At 36.9% G+C, this 16,163-nt stretch overlaps 1 protein-coding gene across 8 annotated transcripts in view; it reads left to right on the top strand.

Annotated features, from left to right (window-relative positions):
• The window catches only part of SATB2 (SATB homeobox 2), a 190,961-nt gene that overhangs the window by 93,298 nt on the left and 81,500 nt on the right, over window positions 1-16,163 (top strand). The gene's annotated exons all lie outside the window — the stretch shown is intronic.

Below are 16,163 nucleotides of genomic sequence, written 5' to 3'. Positions count from 1 at the left end.
AATGCAGGCTACATTGTTAAATATGTTTCCTATTATCTGCTAATGTCTGTTTTAATAAAACAGTGGGAACTAAGTGGTTGCTTCTTAATCAAAAACATGATTTCCTAAACATAAGCTATGTGATTCTGTTACAAATTGCCACATATAGCTCTCCTAGGTCAAAATTTTTTTCTCTTCTCATAGAAATAAATAAATGGTAAAATAATGATATACTCTGAAAGATCAAAGTAAATATGACTAAAACCTGGCAAAAATAAAAGTCTACTGGAAGGATAAAAAAAAGATCAGATTACAAATTCTATAGTTAATGCTTAAATAAATATGAGAAAAATGAACAATCAATAATTTGATATCATTAAAAACAGATGTAAAACTATATACAAATGGAATTGTCTAAATTTTGAAGTAAACATTTTAATGTGCATTTTTTGAATTTGTTGTTAGTTTAGCTAAACTATTTACACTTATTCTTTAGAAAGTCCTAAACTGGTTTGGCTTAGCATGTTAACTTTATTTTCCCCAGTGATCACAGCAAAGCACATTCTGTTTACCTTTTTTCTTTAATTTCAAAGACAATCATGGTTGACACAGACATATTTGAGTTAACATGAGCATTACTTCAGAATAGATAGGGAGACAGTGTGTATACTCTGGTTTCAAGGTCTAAGACCATGAATCTGTTTCACAGAAATATTTGACATTGAAGAAAATGGAGTGGGTAGGTAGGGTAGGGTGGTAGGTTGGTTTAGACAGCATTTTTTTTTTTTTTAAATTGCTGATCAGCACATACCATAATTGCTTCTGGACCAGATTTTACAATGTAGAGCACATAAGCTCCGAAGTATAAGAAAAAAAAAGTACATTTTATCTAGAAGCAGAGAAAAAAGACCAATATTAATAGTTGTTTAATGTTTAGGAGTTTTAGTGTTGTACGTGAGGAGATTCCGTAGACACCTAGAAACATTCATGCTATTCCAAAATTTATTTTTAAGGTCTTGGGATTATGAGGGATTTACCCAAGTAGTTTTTTCATAAGTTCTACACATTTTAGTAAAATTTTAATTTTTTACACAACTTTTTTTGTCTGAACTCTTGATGTGAACTTTCCCTATCATTTTTATGAAATGAAGTGGCAATCATATATGTAGTATCACTATCAGTTTTACTCTTACGGCAATCTACTTTTGTGGGGGATATAATAAAAATAAGAAAATGCCTTAATAAAGAATCTTTTGTATATTTTAAATGTGTCCTAATTAATAAGTTACAAGAAAGTAATTTTATATCTAAAGTGTTTGTCATCTTGTACCAAAAGCAAAATAAGCAGTCATCTTTGGTGAGGTCAATCCCAATTATTTAATATGCCTCAAGAATTGAAGGGTCATTGAAAGTTTACACAAATACAGGTGGCTATTATAAAATTATTTGTGTTACAAAATAATACCATTAGAATGAGTGGACCTAACCAAACCCTGTATTTTGGCCAAAGTGCAAAATTTTCCCCATCACTTTTCTTTTCTCAGTCATTGCCCAAGAACCCTCTGATTGTTAGTTCTCTTAATTTTATTCGTTTATTTGAACTTCTTTTGCCAGATATTAAAAAGCTGGGAGAAAAGAGGATTTTAAAAACCAGTGTTACTTCCCCAAGCCTGGTTTATTCTAGTAATCAGTATTTTATCTGACCCTGTCTGATCTAGTCTTGCAAGATCAAACGTCCAGGCCAGCAGGCAGACAGTAAACAAAGCCCATGAAGGGTTTCGGTAAACACAAAGATTAGATGTTGAATGAAAATTAAACTCCTTGAACTAGTCCTCTGTACTAAAGTGGTTAAGTGGGTTGTGATTAAAAGAAATAAGTAATTATGATCATTATAGCTGAAATGATATAATGTTACCACATTTAAAGCACCTCTTGTACTCAAAAATGATTGTGTCATTTACAAAGTGGTGCCTTGGAGTTGAATAGAGAAATCAATGTCCCCTGACCTGGTTCCATAAGGCAGCCCTTGCTTAGCCATGGTGGTATCAGTGGTCAGGACAATGCCTTTAATCAACTCCTGGTCCTTCTGCCTCTGCTGTTGTTTAACTCTGATGAGGTAAAAGTAACTTACTTTTGTCTACCTAATTTTTCTGTCATGAAGGAAATTTGCTTTCAGCTTCAGATCTAAATGAAGTGTTCTGCAAGGAAGTTTATCTGCCCTCTGCCTATGTTGTATCTTGTTGAAAGTAATGGCAGGATAAAATCCTTTGAATATTGTATACATATTTACTTACGTATTTTATACTGACAAATTATAGCTGTTTACAGGGTACAAAGTGATGGTATGGTTTTTAATATAACGTGAAATGATTAAATCAAGTGAATTAACCTAGTCGTCACCTCAAATATTTGACATTTTTTGTGATGAGAACATCTGAGACTTACTCTGTGATATTAAAATGCACAATACTCAATTATTAGCTATATTCACCATGCTGTACAATAGATCTCAAAAAAAAAAACACTTGTTTCTCCTCACTGAGACTTTGTACTCTTTGATTATCATCTCACTGCTCCCACCTCCCAGCCTCTGTTAAACACCATTTTACTCTCTACTTCTATGAATTCAATTGTTTTAAATTCCACATATAAGTGAGAACATGCAGCATTTGTCTTTCTGTGTTTGACTTATTTCACTTAGCACAACGTTCTCCAATTCTACTCATGTCGTCTCAAATTTTGGATTCATGGAAATAGAAACATCATTTCTACTGTCAGCCACCTTTTATCTCAGCAGTTTTTCAACATATAGAAGAGCCTTGTGCATTTTCATTGTGATAGTCACTGATAGTATGCATAGATCACCTATGCTTGCTTGGCCCTCCAATGGAAAGCTTATTGGTAGTTTAAGTGGAAAAATGGTGCATGGGGAATGTCTTGAGCACTCAGCTTAGACATGGACTAATTCCTTGCATGGATCTTAAGAAGCTCATTCCAGCTGTACTGTAACTGCTTTGTTGGGCTGAATATACTTATTCATAACTGTTTAAAGATATAAAAATGTTTGTTAATAATGTAGTTTGTAGATTAAAAGAAATGAGCTTGCAATCTACTCATATTTGTACTATTTCTGATGTTATTTTAAATAGACATTAAGAAAGGATGCAAAGGGAAAAATGATCTATTTCCTTACGCCCCTCCCTACTTCTCTTGCATCTATTCATCCATCCAGCCATCATGTATACTTACTCTTTGGAAGAAGCATAAGACATAGTTCCTGCTTTCCAAAAGCCTACAATCTGTATGAAATGCTTAATTTATAATATAACACATATCTTGTCACTCAAAAACAAATTCTAGCTTCTATTTTATATATAATACCTGGCAGGATTCTAAGGGCTGGGAATACAGTGGAGGGCATTACCTTTTTCTTCCTCACAAGATAATTGTAGTCATAATTAAGTAAATAATTTTAACTAAATGTTTAGTGAGCACTTCTGCTACAGGCCGTATTTAATGCTAGAAGCAGTGAGAAACGTCCATACACACATAAGATATGCTTCCTACCTCTAGTTGTGTTGCCCTTAACCTGGCAGGAGAAGCGGCTGTATAAATGGATCAGGTAAATATACAGTAGTGATATAAACTAATGTGATGGTGGCATAGAGGAAGGTCTGGAAACTCTTCTTGCTAGGTTTGACATGGGGTGGGGGGTGGGCAGTTAGGGAGAGACAGCGCATGAATTATACCTTAAGGACAAGTGGAGTTACTGCATCAAGGAGGAAAAGAAAAGGAGGAATGTTTTGGGCAACCGCATGATCATGAGTACAGATGCAGAGGTACAAAAGAGCATTGCATGTTTAGAAAATTACAAGTGGCTGTCCAGAATGTCTAGAATGGCAGTACATTTATCCTGATACTATAATATAGCAGGTGCTCAGAATGGCTAAGATTTTGATCAGTAAAAAGGCAAAGGTAGAACTAGCTGGATATAGGGAGGGTAGTGACACCAAATGTTGATAGAAATGGTTGGGACCTGGCCGGGCGTGGTGGCTCACACCTATAATCCTAGCACTTTGGGAGGCCGAGGTGAGTGGATCACGAGGTCAGGAGGTTGAGAGCATCCTGGCTAACATGATGAAACCCCATCCTTACTAAAAATACAAAAAATTAGCTGGAATCCGAGCTACTTGGGAGGCTGAGGCAGGAGAATTGCTTGAACCCAGGAGGTGGAGGTCACAGTGAGCCGAGATCACGCCACTGCACTCCGGCCTGAGTGATGGAGTGAGACTCCGTCTCACAAAAAAAAAAAAAAAAAAAATGGTTGGGACCTGGCTGGGCGATCATATTTGTTGTAACAATGAAAAATAAGGCTGAGAAGGTAGAGAACACACCTTAGGGGTCTTTGAAAGCCCAGTTGAGGTATTTTGAGAATCCTTGAAGGTTTTTCAGCAAGAGAGTGACATATTGAAAATGAGGTTTTAAGAATGATTCCTCTAGACACCATCTGAAGCTGTATGAGGGTGTGAGTGGGTGTATGGCAGGAAGGGAGGTGGGTGGGAGGGGGAAGGTTGGTGTGTACACCTGGTGGAAGTAGGCAAAGTCGAATCTATTGCAGTAATTGACGGAAATGGAGTGGTGAGGGAAGTGGGGCCCTGGCTTTGAGTGGCACAAGTGAAAAAGACAGGAAGCCACCAATGCAAGAGGTTCAAGCAGAGGAGAGCCATGAGACTTGGTGAGAGTAAATAGGGGTATGGGAATGAGAAAGAGACATGCAAGCAGAATCCAGGTTTTGAGATTAAGTGACTCTTGATGGTTGTGACAGAAATAGGACAATACCAATGGAGACAAAATTGCTGATGCCTCAGTGAGAATTGACAACTAGGTAGAAATGTCCATTAGGCTGTTTGAGATGTAGAACCAGCCGACTAAAGGACAGGAGGGAGAATAAATTTTCGGGCCACTTTATTGGATGGCAATTGAAATGGTACCAAATGAACATTCCTTAAAGAGGAGAGCAAGAACAGGAGAGGGCTGGAAGCTTTGAGAGGAAAAGGGCCAGGAGTTAAGAAGATGCACCTAGAGAGAGTGAGGTATCACCGAAGCCAAGGGAAGATGAGTTACCGGGGGGAAGTATTATCAGGGGTGCAGTGGAGGGGCAGGGGAGAGGAGAGGGAATTGGAGGCTCTTGGCTTTGGCAGAAAGGATACCATAATGACATTGGAGGGAGCTGTCTCTCTGCAGTGTGAGAACAGGGAAAGCCTATGTATCTGCTAAGGGAGGGGTGGCAAGGACATGAGAGGAAAGAGTCTAAACGTGGCTAACTGAAGCATGAGGGCTAAGTGTAATTAGCAGAAAGAGGATGGAGCCAGCAGTTTGGAAGAGGAAGAGGAGTGATAAGCAAGAGCCCATCAACCAGGAGGGAATAGATTTGAGGCTCAGATAATGCAGTGCCTTTGAAAGAAAGAGAAATAGTGATGTTTTCTTCAGAATCTGGGAGTAAGGAGGGAAGGTTCTGGAGATGGAGTGGACGGTGAGGATGGGCAGCTCATGCTATGAGGTGTGAGGCTGGGCTGGCATGACCTTCTAGCAGTGAAGGAGAGAATGGTTGGCATGGGGGCTTGGTGGTGAGAACACCTGAAATAGGATCTGGACAGACCATGTCTGGGGAACAAGGAGTGTGCTTTAGATTGCTCCTAGTTTCAGATTTCCATTTGTCCTGCCCAGAAACAGAATAAAACCTCGAAAACATAGATAGGGGTGATGGGGGCTGACAAAGAATCTACGGAAGTGTGAAATGAGAGACTTTGTGTGTAGACCATGAAATGCCCAGCTTACTTAAAATCTGATGATTGTGGGGACATCCTCTTCTATTGGGGAGACCAGCAGGTGAAAATCAGAGAACTCTTTTGGTTTCTTGATCAATTAAATAAAGATTATTACCCAATTTTCCTTAGACGATTACAAGGTTCAAAGCTGAAAAGCACTTAAGCTCATGAGGTGCTTGAAGCACTTAACTATAAATGCTATGTAAGATGCTAGGACTGAAATCACATTGCCTAATGGGAGACAGTTATTTAACTATTTGCCTGACTGATGAATGGCCTTCATTCTACCGTTTGCAAGAATTTGAGACTATTTGACCCTTGGAGTCCTGAACTCCCAAGGGAAGGGACATGAATCTATAATCATCTAGAGAACAAATCAGACTATGAGTTCTAACATTGGGCCTTTCAGGGTATCACTTTCTAAGTTCTATGTACCATAGAAATTTTGATTTTTGACTAATCCCCCTTCTGGGCCAAAAGCTCCTTGAAAGAACTTCAGAGGTGGAGGTTTGGGGAACACAGGAACATACCCATTTTCTGTCCTCCCCAGAGTCCTGTGAGCATGAGGCCTTAAACACAGTGAATACTTAGTAAATATTAATAGAATTGAATGTAATATAGATGAACTTATTTGAATATACGCATTTAGAACAGTTTTATTTTTACGCATATTATGTGGTGCACTAATCTTATTTGCTACCTGATCTGTCAATTGAGAGAAAAAAAAGAAAGAAAAATCTTTGCTTGTTTAGTTCATGTTGCAAATGTCCTTAGCAAATGTGATTGGTTAGAATCATTCTATTTTTCTACTAGTTATTGAGCTAAAGACTTAACAATAGACAATTCAGTTGAATAGGACAGTAATACCTTTATAAAGTACAAATTAGAGACCATTTGTGTAGCCTAAGATAAACATGCCTTTGAGGTTTTCACAGCTAGTTTATTGAGTATTTTCCTTAATATAGTGGCCTAAAACATTAAAGTCCTATAAAATCACAGAGACTGGTCAGAGGAAAAGAATGAATCAGAATTGATTGTTTTCTTTGATTAACTTTTCTTCAGGTAGGTTGAATTAAAGAATTAATACACATGGAATGCCAACTGACAAAGGCAGAATTTTCCTAAGCAGTAATGTTAAGTTTCAACAATATGATTTTTTTTTACTATCATGTGCTGAATTCACCTTAGAAGTTATAGTTTTAGATTAAAATAGAGAGTAAAAATAAAGATATTATTAGATAGAAGCAGTTTTAACCTATGTAGAATGTTATAGGAATACTTGAAATGATCAATGATATCAAACTGTGATAAAGCATTGTTTGAAACCAATAGGGACAATAGTGTTCTGGTACAGAGGGTGGAGACTAGGAAAGGTGGATAATGCTCACTGTTTCCATGGAACATAAGGGGTCCTAGGAGCTTTTATTACCAAAGAAACAGAGGTGTCCACATTTGAGTTACTTTATGGTGGATATATATGTTTCTGTGGAGGTTAATATGATGGAAAAAGGAAGTTGATAATAAGGGGAAAATACACCTAAGAAAACCAGTCATATGGTATTATCACAATGCTGGCTGGTAGACTTTGCTTATGGGCTGTTTTATTAGGAGTTAACAAGTTGGCTCTGAATATCTTGCTCTAGGCAGGGACTTTGCAAGCAAGTTCTCAACCCAGAGACAAATTCTCTTGAACAAATTTAGAGAAAAACAAAATCTTTGGGTTTGGTAGCTAGTTCTTTGTTTTTCTTTTTTCTTTCTTTTACTCTTCAGCTCTTTCAAGCTCAATAATTTTTTAAAATTATATTTGGTGAACTCTTCTGGTAGTAGTTTTATTTGTTTGTTTTAATGGTATGGGATTTATATCTGAGAGATCTATTAGCTTTGGCTACTGCAATCATGTCCGTCTGTGTTTGTATTAACAGAATTTTTTTTTGTATAATAAATTGACCTTATGCCTCCAGTTATTGACTAGGAGAGAATAAACCAGAAGTATTTTCAGTGACTAGGCATATTCAGTGTTGGCAGATGGGATACTATTCTGGTTTGTTGGGGGAAATTAGCATTATGTTTCCTTTTTAAAAAGATTTTAACCCAATGAAAGACTTTGGGTGGACAGTGGGGTTGTTGACCTTTAATGTGTAGCCCAGCTGAGTGAAAGGAGACAAAATAAGTATCAGGTGGAAGCATATGGAATTGCTGTTTTTGTGGGTCAAAATTGATACATATCGCCAATTTCATATAGTTCAATTATATATGAATTTGTGATTGCCCAAGATTTTCAAGCTTATTCTCAAGTTATATTATATGAGTGTGCATACCCAATTTCATTTCTTGTTGGCTACTTGTTTCAAAGAAATAATTTCTATTTATAGAATTTATAGGGTACTCGAGAAAGCTCTCTGCTGTGTGATTCATATCTTTCATCAGTCAGGTGGGAGTCCATGCTGATGACACTCATTTTGGGACAAAAGCTTTGGCCTCGAGAAAAATAAGATAATGGGAGGGGATTTATAAAAATAAATATAATCACTATATTTATATAGTGATTATATAGGCACATACATATGTCTTACAGATGACTAGAATGAATTGCTAATAAACTGACAAAATAGGAATTTAAAGGAGCTATCTTTTATCATCAAATAGAAATGCACTTTAAATCATAGGCAGATGTTATGGGCCCATCTACATGTAGCAGACAGTTAAATTGTCTGAAGCAAATATATTGATGGAGTTTTTTAAAGTTAAGATTATTCAGTACTGTATCTCTAGGGGCTGCCATCATTCCTGGCACATGATAGTTGATTAATAAATGTTTATTATATGAATTTTAATGTAAATAATTTAAGTGATTAGCTGATTCAACTGTTGAGGATCAGTGATTTCATCACTTTTTGAATTGACGGTCTTTTCACTCTATGTTACACAAAGCATACAGTGGAGGCTCAGGTTGAGCTTTTACCATTCAGATGACTTATCCATCCTTAATATCACATACGTGTGCCACATGCACTTGTGCACACAAACATGCAAATACAAAGTGAAACTTATCGGTAAGAAAGTTGATTGCTCCTGACCCAAATCCTAAAGCTATTAATAACCACATGCCCCAAACCAGGCAGTTCATCTTAAGCAGCGGAATACAGACTGCAGGGTCCTAAAGGCATAGGTTTGAATTCAGAATCTTCCATTAACAGGTTTGTAACATCAAACAATTATGACACTGAAGTCAAATAATGACATTAAAGAAGCCAACTGAGCTTCAGCTTCTTTAATAAAGTAGGCATCTTAATATCAATGTCATAGAATTGTTGTGAGAGTTAAACGATAATGATGTGTAAGGGATTTAGCTCAGTGCTTCAGCTACTATATAAATGGTAGGGCTTGGTGTTACCTGAAATACCAATACAGTTTGAAAAAGGTATGTTAGTAGTAAAAATATGAAAATTCTTACACTTATAATAAATATATTTTTTCTAAAGAAAATCCATTAAAAAGCACTTATGAAACATTTAGGCCTTAGAACTTGACTTTGAGTTATGCACAAAGAGAGGAAAAAGTAGCCATGTGGTTTGTGTTTTCTTATTATGAGGCGAGAGCCAGCAGCCTTAATCATTTTGAATATTCCTAAATATTTATCTGCATTTGGAAAGTTATTTGACCTAGAGCACATTTTTTAATTTCTCTGGTATTAGACAAGATCCTTGTCTTTAAAAATTGGGCTTCAAGGTTTTAGAGCATAAGGAGGGGAAGCAGAGAACCTGGAGAGGAGGTTCGTAAATTTAAGGCATTCATATGCTCGAATATCTGTTTTCTGTTCTCTAATGTTTGGGTACCAATTTGAAATTGTTGGTTTGATTGGCAACTTTTTTACTAAGAGTGCGAAAAGCAAGCCAGTGTCCTTTTTTACATTTGTAGAATCACTTCCAGAGTACTTTCTAAGGTTCAAAGACTCATAGAGAAATTTTGCCGTCATGTTTTCTTTCTTTCTCTCTTTCTTTCTTTCTTTCTTTCTTTCTTTCTTTCTTTCTTTCTTTCTTTCTTTCTTTCTTTCTTTCCTTTCTTCCTTTCTTTCTTTCTTTCTTTCTTTCTTTCTTTCTTTCTTTCTTTCTTTCTTTCTTTCTTTCTTTCTTTCTTTCTTTCTTTCTTTCTTTCTTTCTTTCTTTCTTTCTTTCTTTCTTTCTTTCTTTTTTTGGCTTATGTTCTTCTACCCAGGGTTTCTAGGAGAGGTTCTGGGGAATACTAGAGTGTTATCTTATTAAGGAATCCATTAGCACTCATTCATGCTAATCCATTTACATTTGCATAAGCATCTTAATGGCTTAAAGAAAAATCCATAGGCCAGAGATTCTGGAAATTTCTCAGTGCAAAACCTTTTGCCCAATTCATTGCTTTCTACCCATTATAACTATGGACAAACCCCAGGGGCTGTTTCACAAAAGCAACTGTGTTAAGGTTTGCAGCATGAAAATACTACAATAATAGCTCTAGAAATATTATCTGTCTCTTTAGCAGTATTGATAAACTTGCAAGAGCAATACTGTAATTAATATTGCTATTGCCACTATATAAACAACTATTTTTCTTGTAATGGGGAGTTTTCATAGAGATATCTAAGGAAAGTCTTAAATTCCTGCTAAAGAGTAAAGAGCAGAAGCAAATATTCTGAGAAAGATAATTGTTTTAAAACAGTACTTTTAAAGATGCTCTTAGATAAGTAACCTGGAAGGCTACTTTAAGACCACTTTACAGGTAATCCTTCCCATTTTACAGATAATCCCCAGATTACTCATCTAGTTATAACCCAGGCCTTTGAAATTTCAGTTTGCTTTTCTTTCTACCTTTCCTGTGCTACCTTGCTATTATTGGCAGGCATCTGTGCCAATCAGATGGCTTCACCTTTTGCTCAAAAACCTTCAGAAACTATACTTTGGGGCACTAAGTCATTGGATTATATTTTGAGCATTGAAATTTTATAATATTTACATAATTGCAAAAGAAATAATAAGAATTAAGTGCCAGAATATAGGAGTGAAAGACTATATATATATATATATAGATACACACACACACAGACACACACATACATATGTATATACATACATACGTATATATATACACATATACACACACATATATACATATATACATATATACGTGTGTATGTGTGTGTCTGTCTGTGTGTATTTTTTTTTTTTTTGAGTTTTGAAAATGTTCTTGTAACAACCTAAAATATATAAATATATATCAGGGATTTATAATATTTAAAATAAATACCTGGCTTCCTGGATGCACCGTAAAAAGTGTCTTAAATAAGATTTTTGGACCAAATCCTTTTAATTGTAATGCAGGTAAATTCCTGAGGGAGGAGTATAAGTTTCTCATCTATGAACAGCCAGCCACAGGCAGCAATTGTGAGCATCTGAATAGCTAATGGTCATAGGGTGCTCTTGGTTAGAACATTGTCGCTGTGAACTTGGTGAGGTTTTAGAAGTTTCTGAAATTCTGATATAGGGCTACAAAGGCCCTACCTACTTTAGAGTTAAATGGAATCCCAGAAGCTTAGAGAGTGGTTAGAAAATGGCTGCCCATTCCCTGCAGTTTTCACTCAGTCCCAGGAAACTTGAAGCAATCTGCAAGATCCTCTTAGAACTCTGAGTTTCTCAGAGACCTGAACAGATTCCAGATCTGAACTGTTTATCTGGAAGGTCCCTGGACTGGTACCTTTCCCCAGATGCTGGAATAGCTACCAAAAGTCTCGCAGCTACTGGACATAGAAGCATTTGAGCCTCCCTTGCCTTGACGGTTTCTTAAACCGTGTTCTGTTTGGGGACTTACATTAGAAGCTGGGGACATCATTCCTTTCCAGGCAATTCCGTCTCCAGTACTCACCCTCAAGGCTTTAGCCACAGTAGAATCAAGTTCACTGTGAATTAAATTAATTTAAATTAAAGCTCTGATTTAAAGCCCTGGGAGCAGTTGTGAGTTATTTATTTATTTATTTATTTATTTATTTATTTATTAGACAGAGTCTCACTCTGTCACCCAGGCTGGAGTGCAGTGACACAATCTCGACTCACTGCAACCTCTGCCTCCTGGATTCAAGTGATTCTTCTGCCTCAGCCTCCTAAGTAGTTGGGATTACAGGCATGAGCCACCACACCTGGCTAATTTTGTATTTTAGTAGATACCAGGTTTCACCATGTTGGCCAGGCTGGTCTCGAACTCCTGATCTCAAGTGATCCGCCCTCCTTGGCCTTCCAAAGTGCTGAGATTGCAAGCATAAGTCACCATGCCAGGCCAGCAGTTGTGTTTTTACTGTCTCTTTAATAAGTAAGCATGTTGCCTTTATCAGAATATTTTCTGTTGTGAATGTGAACATTGCTTTCACTATCAGAGACAGCACTACCTTTTACCCTTCATTTTTTCCAGGATTTCTGATCTTCTGCTAAATACTGCAGGGATAAGATGGCCCTTAGGGCCAAGGTGATGTCTTTGGTCTTGGTTTAGTTTAAGACAGACTTAACATGATGTTTTCCATTACACAGTGAAAAAGCAAGAACACAAAACCAGGCACTGCTGTTAGGTCTGTGTTTCAGACGTTGTGATTACTTTCAAATTATTTTAAAAGAAAGAAGAGAAAGGAAGGGAGAGAGGGAAGGAGGGAGTAAAGGGAAGAAGAGAAAGAGAGAAGCAGGAAAGCAGGAAGGAAGGGAGGGAGGAAAGAAAGAAAAAGAGAGAAAGAACGCTCAGGCTCAATTTTCTGATACAGTCTGGCACATCCTGATACTCCCTCTCTTTTTTAAGCATCTGTACTTCACTTGCTGTGACTTAAGAGGCTAAAAACGTTATTCTGATATTATTTTTATGAGAGTGGCAGCAAGAACTAAATTAAAATGTTTTCAATTTAGGTAAAATCAGCCAGGCACGGTGGCTCATGCCTGTAATCCCAGCAATTTGGGAGGCCGAGGCGGGTGGATCACTTGATGTCAGGAGTTAGAGACCAACCTGGCCAACATGGTGAAACCCCGTTTCTACTAAAAATATAAAAATTAGCTGGGCACCATGGCACATGCTTGTAATCCCAGCTACTCAGGAGGCTGAGGCATGAGAATCACTTGAACCTGGGAGGTGGAGGTTGCAGTGAGCTGAGATTGCACCACTGCCCTCTAGCCTGGGTGATGGAGTGAGACTCTATCTCAAAAAAAAAAAAAAAAAAAAAAAAAAAAAAAAAAAAAAAAAGGCAAAAACCTGTGTAAAGGGTTTCTGAAATCGTGTTCTGCCTTGGTCATTGTAGATGCATCCTTTTGATAGCATTTGATCCTTAGTCATTCTTAAAGTTGGGATGATAATTTTTTTTCTTCTTCTTTCATTCTTGGGAGTAAAGAACTTGGCTTTTACTGATAGAACTATTAGGAACTGAAAAACATAAAGGGTGACTAGTCTCAGAGGCAGAATTTTAAAACTGGCAGCCTATGGGCAGATCTGGTTTTCAGAAATGTTTTGTTTGGCTTTTATTGTATTTTGAAATGGCATTAGTTGCTAACACTTAAAAATTAGGAATATCATGTAAAATCCACATTTTTTGTTTTTCAAAAAAAATCTAAAGAAATGACAATATAAGAAAGACAGAAACTGGCTGAGGTTAGGTAGTGGTTGCTACCTTTGTACTGGTTAGACTTTCCCTCCTCCACCTAGTTCTTCTGCAGTTGGCTTTTCTGGCTGTTATCTACCTGAACAGGTAGGTATTTGCATTTGCAATTTCTTCATTAATGTTTACTAAGTAGTTAGTACTTCATGGTGTTACTACGGGTGTAATATGTTGCTATGTCTCTACAAGATACTTCCATAGTTACTCTTCTTAACTGTAAGAATTTATAAGGATCCACCTGGAAACTCATAAGGATAGAAAGAATGATTATATATAACCTTAAAGAATATGGACTGACATTATTCAGACTCTTATTGCACCAATTCATATAGGTTTCATGGAGCTCTGATGTTTATGCTTAATTGTGTACATGATTTTGACTAGATCTATGAATGAAGTATTTTTAAATTATATGATTTAGATATATCTCAAGAAAATAAACTCACTCAAATGTAATTAAATTGTTGAAAAATGAAAATACCAAAATTTTGGAAAGTTAATGTTTGGTCAAATAATGCATTCTATAGGAGGATGGTTCTATGTTTTTTCAGTAGAAAATGAAATAGATGGCCAGGTACAGTGGCTCACGCCTGTAATCCCAGCACTTTGGGAAGCCAGGGCAGGTGGATCACCTGAGGTCAGGAGTTTGAGACCAGCCTGGCCAAGATGGGTGAAACCCCATCTCTACTAAAAATACAAAAATTAGTTGGGTGTGGTGGCGGCATACGCCTGTAATCCCAGTTACTTGGTAGGCTGAGCACAAGAATAGCTTGAACCCGGGAGGCAGAGGTTGCAGTGGGCGGAGATCGCACCACTTCACTCCATCTTAGGTAACAGAGTGAGACTCGGTCTGAAGCCCCACCCCCCACCAAAAAATGAAATAGATAAAATATTTCCTTATTAAGAACCTGAAAACGTAATTTAATATCTGAATTTATCTTTACTTTGACTGAATTAAAAGCAAATAAACAAGCAAAAGTGAATCAAATATTTAACTGAGACCAAATATTTCTGTCTATAAAATAAGATTTTACTTTGGAATCAGTTCATGGTCTGTTTACCTTTTTTTTTCAGTGAGGAGATTATGATGGTAATTCCTGTTCTATGGAAACTGTTAGGTTATGTTATCTGAAGGCTCCTAACCATTTGCTTAGTTTGATTTTAAGACTATGTACTTTAATGTTTAATTAATACAATAATTGAAAAAGGTTTGCCTTTAGAAGATGAGTAAAATAATTTGTTTTCTTAACCTTATGAAGGAAAGGTGACACGTAAAACAAATGAATTACACTGTAATGATTAGGCTGGGTACAATGGCTGGTGAGGCCGAGGCTGGTGGATCACATGAGGCCAGGAGTTCGAGACCAGCCTGGCCAACATGGCAAAACCCCGTCTCTACTGAAAATACAAAAAATTAGCTGGGCGTGGTGGCGCATGCCAGTAATCCCAGTTACTTGGGAGGCTGAGACAGGAGAATCACTTGAACCCGAGAGGCGGAGGCTGCAGTGAGCTGAGATCACGCCATTGCACTATAGCCTGGGCAAAAAGAGTGAAACTCTGTCTTAAAAAAAAAAAAGCAAGCAAACATTGTAAGGATTAAATTAGAAATTGAGCCCTAAAAGAAGTTTGAAGTAAACTCTTGACTTATTTGGAAGTTTATAGGAATGTTAAGCAAGAAATCAGGTTTTCTTTCTTCTTTCTTCTTTTTTTGGAGACAGAGTCTCACTCTGTCACCCAGGCTGGAGTGCGGTGATGTGATTTCTACTCACTGCAACCTTCGCCTCTGCCTCCTGGGGTTCAAGCGATTCTCCTGATTCAGCCTCCTGAATATCTGGGATTACAGGCGCGTGCCACCATGCCTGGCTAATTTTTGTATTTTAAGTAGAGACAGGGTTTTGCTGTGTTGGCCAGGCTGGTATCGAACTCCTGACCTCAGGTGATCCACCAGCCTCCGCCTCCCAAAGTGCTGGGATTACAGGTGTGAGCCACCATGCCCAGCTTAACTGAGTTTCTTTAAAAAGCAGGAAAAAGCACTGTACATGTCTAAATATAAGGTGATACCAAGACTTGGGTGTTCACATGTTTTCCTAATGGGATATTTTTCATGCATAAAACTTGTAGACATGGATATAAAATAGTTAAATATCTACCCACATTTTAATGTATTATTTCCACATATACATTTTTAAAGTCACATATTACATAAAGTATTAATTTAGAAATACTACTTTTTTCCACCCTTACAGTTCATTGACTTTATTCAGTGCTTCACATGTGATTTGGCATCAGTGTCTGTCATCACCAACTCCCCTGTTTTGAATCATCTCACCCAGTTGTCCAGCACACATCATTTCTGCCTAAATTTTTTGAGACTCAGTATTTTTTTTTAATAAAACCATGATTCTGTCACGGTTAACTATATGCCAAACCACACATGCCGTTTGTATAATAGGGAGACAATTATTTTTTTATATGTGTTCTATAGGTGAATATGTTTGATCTCTAGCTTCTTAAAGTTATCTTTAATGGACTTTTGCATAGTCATATCCAGCATTTGCAATTATAAAAAAAATTTCTAAATTTGTATGGGTTTTTTGCTTTCAAAAAGAGATCTTGTTAGATTATATTACACCTATAAGCATTTAAAACTAATAATGATGGGATTGTTTCAGCCCCATTTCTTTTCTTCAAACCAAACTTTGTCA

The sequence above is a fragment of the Symphalangus syndactylus genome, chromosome 8, assembly GCF_028878055.3.
Source record: "Symphalangus syndactylus isolate Jambi chromosome 8, NHGRI_mSymSyn1-v2.1_pri, whole genome shotgun sequence".
NCBI lineage: Eukaryota > Metazoa > Chordata > Mammalia > Primates > Hylobatidae > Symphalangus > Symphalangus syndactylus.
The sequence above is the reverse complement of the archived record's forward strand: the minus strand, read 5'-3'. Positions and strand labels throughout refer to the sequence as shown.